Below are 7,711 nucleotides of genomic sequence, written 5' to 3'. Positions count from 1 at the left end.
TTTTTTGGTTGGTTGTCTCTGGGGGAGGGGGGAGGTGTGGTGATAGCGTGAGAGAAAAGGCTCGAGTCGGGCATCGTGTTGGGCGTGGCGGCGTGGCTCCTTCCGTCTGGCACGCTGCAAGCTGGGGGATTTGGTCAAGGGATGTGGTGGTGGAGTTTTGATTTTATTTTGCGTTGCTGAAGGTGGTGGTGTGTCGACATGAAGAGAGGGAATGGTGTGCGAATAACCAACTGCTGACTCCGTCCGTCAAGCGTCAAGCGGGAAAGATGGGGGGGGGCAAGTACGAATTAGCTAAAGACGGACCAGGAAACGGACCACGGTCCAGCTGGGGCTGACCATGATGCTTCGTAATAAAATGAGAAAAATCCAACAGCAAGGAGAAATGCAAGATGTAATTCGTACAAATTACACGAGCTGTACTTGCTTGACTCGGGGCAGCCAGTCTTGTACTTCCCCAATCCTCCGTATCGTCACTGACTTTGTGCACCCGTTTGTAGGTAGATAGCTGGAGGTAGGTACCGAGATACATGACCCCTCCCTGGGGTGTTGTGACAGCCGTTTTCCTCTCAGGCCACTATGAACCACCAAACTATCCCGTAACTTACACTAAAAAAAAGGACAAAAAAGCAAAACCACCTTTTTGTAGAAAAAAAAAGGGACTAAACTTGTTGAACAAGTAAAAAAAAGTAAGAAAAAGTAAAAAGAAAGCAGTAGGCCTGGAACACTGAAGCTGGGGTCCCCCGAACTAGACCGAAGAAGGGGGGAGTGCGACCACCATTCCTCCGCTTCGGGGGCGTGTCCCTGTATTTCGGGGCTCTCGACGCGAAAGGGGGGGGGGGGGGTGCTCTCCTTGCAACACGATTCGCTCTCCTAGTCATTTTATTCTCTCGTTTTTACTTCTCTTTCAGAACATCTTTCACACGACGGAGAATGGAAAGCCAAAGAAGAATGTAATTTAAAGAAGAAGAAGAAGAAAAAAACCTCTTCTCGTCACCGCCAAAAAGCCCTCGTCTTTCGTATCAACCATATCCACACACGACCCTCCTCTTGTATCACCCAAGACTCTTCATGACGAATATTGGTTGGCCATGACAGGATTTAATTACTGAAAAAAAGGACGGAGCGAAACCGGAAAAAAAAAAACCAGCGAGATAAAAAAATCTCCAGGTTTCGCGCGGATCCTCATAATCCACTGCAAACACATGGATACCCTGCCCGGCACCACCGGACCTGTTCCAATCCCATCAACTATTGACTGCATTTATTGCAGATGAGTATAACAAGACGAATAATGATATCAAAAAATCAAAACAAGGGCTTCTCGGCAGGCAACCACCTCTGTCCATCATGTCACCTCTCGGACATTTCATCAATTCCGAACAACACACTCACTCCTTCACGCACACAACGCACGCATACACACATCCTACATGGTACACATGCTACTGTGTGCACTTCATCCTCCAATAATAATACCAGGCCTCGATAATGAACAAAGAAACCACAGTTACCCACTCAACTACTCCGTGCCCACCTCCCCTCCATTGTCTTGTGGAGCGACAGATATGGCTTGCAGCCGACCGCCCACCACCCACCACCAACACCACCATCATCATCCTCCTCCTCCGCCTCCGTGTCAACGACCGTCCAACACATGTCGGGAAAAAGACAGCATCGCAACTTTTCCCTCGCCATCCAATTTCAATGCCACTTCCAGCACCCTTTCACCAAGGACCTCCATCACCATCCTCAGACTCGTGACTCGTTTTTCAACTGGTCCAAACCGAACTAGCCATACCAGTACCTAGTAGTCTCCGGCGACCCCTCGGATGGAGTTGCCTGCCCGCGGATCCGCCATGATAAGCTTTTCTCTCCTCTCAACCATTCTGACCTTTGCGCCCGCTCAACCAGTAGTTACCAGTACCAATCCTCTGCCCATCAAGCAATGTCAAGGACAGACAACAGCCGACCGGCCGCGTCTCGTACCAGTGCGTATTGTTTGCAAGCCCATCCACATCTCCCACGTTGATTTCGTCAGGTACCATATCCGCCGTCCCAATCGTCCATCATCCTGTCCCAAACCATCATCATCAATCAATCCTCACAATGCTGCCATCAGCGCCACCCCTTGACGCACAACGCCCGCATCTCCCCGTCCAGCCATGCCGCACCGCTAAAAACTCCCCGTAGCTGCAGGTAATCATCTCTCATCCGTCCTCCAGCCTCGCTCACTGGCATCGACCAGCCTTGTCCTCATGTGCCAGGGGAAGCGTCTGGGGGGGCGCCAGGGGCTCGCCTTGAGCTGCTGCACCACATGTATCTGCCCGCACCATCTGCCCATCACCAACACTCCCAGTACATACACAACCTCCAGCTCGAGTTGGTAACCCATCTGTGGCACGAGTCACGACAGACCGACGGTGCGTTCTGACCCTGAATGATCAGTGACTGATGGATAACTAGCAGATTGCAGATTGCCCAGACGTCTCTGCTCCCGCTAACCTGTTTTGTACTTGCACACCGCACCCATCGTCGTCTACGGAGTACCAGTATCTGTACTAGTTAGTAGTTAGTAGAGAGGTAGTAATGGTCCCATCAACCCGCGTTCCACCAGTGAGCCGCTCTCAGATGCAGAGATGCTTCCTCCGCTTCCTCCAACCCCAGTCATCCATCCCCTTACCTTGTCACAGGCAGGTCGAGTGCTCGCTCATCCGTCTTGGCTTGCTGCCGACTGACCTGCGCTTGGTCTCTGTTCGCTCTGCTGCACACTGCCACCCGCAGCAGCTCCAATACTCGTGCCTTGCCCAGTGATACCACACGACGCACCGTCATTTCCTGGCCCATGCCGTCTAACCCGAGAGTTCGTTGGTCAGCCTAGCCTCCATCACATCCTTCTTCGTCTTTGTCCTCTCTCACCCTCTCTCCGCTTTCCTGCATTCTTCACCCGCCACCTTGCATCGTCTTCTGCCCTTCCATCCTGCAAAAAACCGAGTCAAATACGTTTAAAAGCTCAGGTGCCGCTGGCATTGGTGGAGCTATCAACCCCAGCTCACAGGGACCGCTGCGATGTGGGCCATATGTATCCCTACACCACCCAGAAATAGCTTTCAGAGACATTTCCCTTCATCGCCAGCAGTCATTTGTCGCCCGTCCTCAAGCAAACCAGCCCTTCCTTGCGCCCAGCTTCGGGTTAGCGTGCCCCTGCTCACGTCTCTGTCTGCGAGAACCCTAGCTCAATTTTGGGTTTGATCACATAACTAGAAAACTCGGTCTTTCTCCGCGGTTCCTTTGTTACTGTTCCAATCCTCTTTGGCGCTCCAGAAACATGGCATGCTAAATCCAAAGCCATTACAATACCTGTCGGGCACGGCCTCTCTCTCTACCACGTAAAACGTAAAAGGGCACTTCGGACTTGTCCGCCCCAAGCCGTGATTCGATTTGCCCGCATACCGAAATGTCCGCCTTTATTTGTGGGCTTCCCCAGAACTGCCCGTTGCTGGAACGCCTCCCGCACTTGCTGCTCAGTGGTCAGTGTGGTAACAAGCTTCTGACAAGAACCGTGCTCACTGCGTGGTGTGCCACCTGCCCAGCCGTTCGGCGTTCGTGTACTGTTCGTCCAATATCAGTCTTGGTCCTCAAATAACCGACGATTTGCTGCGGCGACTGTCAGAGCTCTCTCCGCGTAGACTTGGGGACGCCATAACCTCGAGCCTCTCGCATTCAGCTTCGTCTCTGGTGCCGGCAAAATCGAAGCCAATGCCAGACCCCCTCTTACAAATTCAAGAGTCTTGGCGCAGATGCATGCAGCGTCTGTGAGCCTTTGGCTACCAAAATGTGTTTCACTCCGTACTCGCTGCATGCCCTTCCCAGCCAAGCCACATGCACCATCCAATCTCTGTTGTCGGACTTTGCGGAGACTAGCAAACGAGTGCTCATCGTGCGCGACCCGCGCGCGTCTGCATCCTTTGGTGTGCCGCTCTGCCGCGGGTCAGTCTCCAGGCAGTTTTCGTTGCGACGGGCGGGTCACTCCCATGCTCACGACCACCTGATAAGCTTGGTCGCCGAGTAGTTAGTGACATTCGTAGTTAGTCTGACCAATACCATCTAGGAAAGAGCCGTAACCACCCATCCTAATACATACATATCATTGCAAGTCCTCTTGACTCCCTCGTAAAAGTGGTGCAGCCTTGGTGTCTGTCCAACTGTCTTTTTGCTTTTGAGTCATGGGTTCTGTAGCAGAGCATCGCTCTAACTAGTCCTGATCCACGTTTCTCTCCGCTCTTTAGCGATTGCGCTCTTCTCCGGTCGGCAACAGACTGATACGCTGGTTGACCATCATGCAACCCACCCATCGTTTGTTGATCCCCAATCCAAATTCCTGGGAATTGTCTCCAGCCTCAATGTCACCACAAGATCAAGCCAGCCAGCTGGTGGCTTGATGGGGGCGCCGGGTCAAGGGTGTGCAGACAAGGCGCGCCCAGCCCCTACACGCTAGCATGGAACAGTCTGACCACCTTACTTGATTCTCATGACCGCCCACCTCGCTCACTTTCTCTCTTCGTCGTAGTTTGCTACTGATATCGTTGAGCCTGACACTTTTCTTGCCAATGCCAACCCATCCAATGCCTGCCGCATCAGGAAGGTGTACAATAGCATTGTTAGAGCCCAGCTTTGTAACCGAGCGCGTCTGCTGTTTCTCATTTCTTTACGACGTCGTATTGGTTGCCTAGTTCGTCCTTAAATTTTGGTGCGGTGCGACTTTTTTGTCTGTACGCTCGCCTCACCTGGGAACGCCTTGTGGCGTTCTCCCCGCTAGAACCCGTAGTATGCCACTGTCGACGCCATCATGTGAGCCACTTGGATTGGACGGTTTGTTCATGCTGCTTCTGATAGTTAGCGTTTAGAGGTGCCACAGCTCAGCATGCGCAACTCTGTACGCCGCTCTTCCCAATGACAAGTATGAGTTGTACCTGCTCGTAGACCCTTGCAGCACGAGTATACGCGGACAGCCGTTCAGTCTGCCACGAATCCTTCCCTGCACACCATCGTCTGCTGGCCAATTTCGATAATCCAAGAGCGATCACGCCAGCGTACAAATGCCCGGACCCTCAATCATGTGGTTGCTGCCACCCCCGTGGGGATACAGGCCACCTGCAGCACGAGAACTGCTTGGCTCTAGTCCATCTGTTCTGAGCAAGCCACCAGCGCCATCCAACGGATAAGCTCAGCCATGGCTTGCACAGTTCCAACGGCTAGTTAGGAACAAGCCAGCCATGGCGTCTCGAGTTTGGCGCCTTGTGTGTCGTTTTGAAAAGAATATCATCCCATGTTTTGCGAGAGAAAATATCAAGATGGCAACATATTCCCAAGCGACGCTGCAAGTTAACTGCCGACGAGACACTAGCTCGCTGCTCGCTCACACCAACATTTGCAATTCAACCGCGGCCCAAGGCCCAGCAGGCTCTGGAGGCTCTGGAGCTGTTGACTAGTCGTGTCAGGGCCCTTTCGGGCTAGCATGGGCCGAAGATTGCAAAGTACCGGGGGAGCACGTCGACCATGTGGAGGTGAGTCGCTGGCGAATCAACAGGGTGCTAGCGGAGTTGCAGGTGCATCAACTTTATCGGGATAGACGGTTGCAGTAAATACTAGATTATTGCCTACTGATAGTCAAGTGCAGCGCTGATCCAAGTCAGGTCCACTGGTTGGTGAAACACGGCCAAAAGGCGAGGGAGAGCAGTTGTGTGTCTAGCAACGAGGCTACATCCAAGCTAGCGAAAGCGGCTCCACCGATAAACCATTGCAGTGCATCAAACGCACGCTAGAATGGCACCAATGTTGCCAAGGTGGGTGGGAGTATTAAGACAAGCTCTGCTTTGTGTCTGGTGGTTGCTTACACAGAGTAGTGTAGTTCATCGTCGGCGCCCCCAGTGGTGGTTGTTTCGCGGATATTGGGACTGGCCATACGAGGCACGAAGCTGGTGGCAGCGCACAGAAAGACCGTCACACCCATTCAAAAATTCATGAGAGAATCACAGGTCTTGGCAGCATTTGTTGGACAATATGAGCAGCGTATGACCTGTCATTCCGAGGGCGAGCGAAAGAGTCTTGAGAATACGGTGCCCACAAAAGACGAAGCTGTGAATCCAATCCGTATCGATGTATTACTGGTAGGCCGTAATATCATGCAGCTGCTGGATAAAATTAGACAGGACCAGGCTGTGAAATGTCTCTAGAGCGGGCAAGACATACCTGAACGGGACAGGTGGCGGACAAGCTGGTAGGGCCTTGCGTGGTTACAAGGTTAGACAACACAGTTATAATCCGCCCAGGCATTTCCGTAACCTGCACTCTGTATTCTAACTTTGGTAGATGACGATGGCCTGAATCGCAGGGCTTTGCATCTCGGTCTCTGGCCAATGGCATCGGCCGCTGCAATTGGATGGGAGAGCGTCTAGGTGGGAGGTCTTGAGGCGCGCTGTTGCGGGGTGAAGTATCCGTAATTCGTAGTTAGTTAGGCCATGTGCTGCTGGAGAGAGCATGCTCGTTCTGGAAGTCTGTTGAAGGGTGGAGGGCGACGTGCAGGGTCTGCGGAGGTCTGGAGCTGAGCGGCAGAACAACCCAAAATCAGATGAGAGGGCGCTGATGCTCCTGGGTAAAGGCAAAAAAAAAGGAAACGATAAAATGAAATCAAAAGGAGGGTATGGCGTTATCAATGGCGTCTAGATGGAGCTGGTTCTCGATCTGGGGGTGCAAAAGGACTTGAGACTCAACTCAGGGTGGTGTTTGGGCCTGGGTGCGTGAGTGATGGTCCAATATCGAGAGCGACGGCGCGGCTGGGGAGAGAGAGGGAGGGGAAGTGGGAGGTGGCGCAGCGGCGGGCGGTGACCCAAAGAACGTTGAACCAGAGGTACCCACTACCAACCTCACTAGGAAGGGTTCCCTGGGCTGGCAAGCCAGGTACCTGGCTCATGCCGAGGATTTGGTGTGGATAAAAAGTATCTCCCAGCTCTGGGGAAGTGGCCGAGGCAAGGCGAGCGAGGCGAGTGAGTGACAGGTGCGGCGCATTCCGCCATTCCCGTTGAGCCACTCACCATCGAAAGCAGCGCCCCATGACGCTAGTCTACTTGGGGAAGTGTTAAACGAAAGACGGATTACAGGCTAGTTGCGATATCTGGTGACTCGTGCGGCGCGAGGCTGTTGGATCCCGTTGGATCCCTCGAATGGTGCCAGTCGCTCCGCAAGTGCTTTGATGCTTGAGCTTTGCCTTTTGCTTAGGCACGGATGCACTCCGAATTGATATTCACTCATCCTGGTGAGCATCTCACGCCCTCCCAACCCGCCGGTAACGAGGCCTCAGCTAAGTGGCACCCGGGTGGCAGCCCCAACAACGCCCACGACGCCCACGACGCCCCCCTCCCCCGATTTGCCTCATCTACAGCCAGCCAGCCTGGCAACCTGGCCTGGGTAGCGTACCCAGCAACAGCAAGCCCGCATGTCTCTGCTTTGTGCTACATGCCGTTCGCGTTCCTGGTTTCCATAACACTTTCCAGAATTTGCGACGATGCGCGGTCAAGAGCCTCACCTGTAAGTGCAAACGGCGCCCCGATGGCCCATCTCTCTCACCCCCAAACCACCACTTACCGGCCAGACAAGCATCAACTCTCTTCCAATTCTGCCTTTAAAAGGCCGCTATGCAAGCTCCGGAAGCTAA

This window comes from Cordyceps militaris (assembly GCF_000225605.1).
Source record: "Cordyceps militaris CM01 unplaced genomic scaffold CCM_S00002, whole genome shotgun sequence".
NCBI lineage: Eukaryota > Fungi > Ascomycota > Sordariomycetes > Hypocreales > Cordycipitaceae > Cordyceps > Cordyceps militaris.
The sequence above is the reverse complement of the archived record's forward strand: the minus strand, read 5'-3'. Positions refer to the sequence as shown.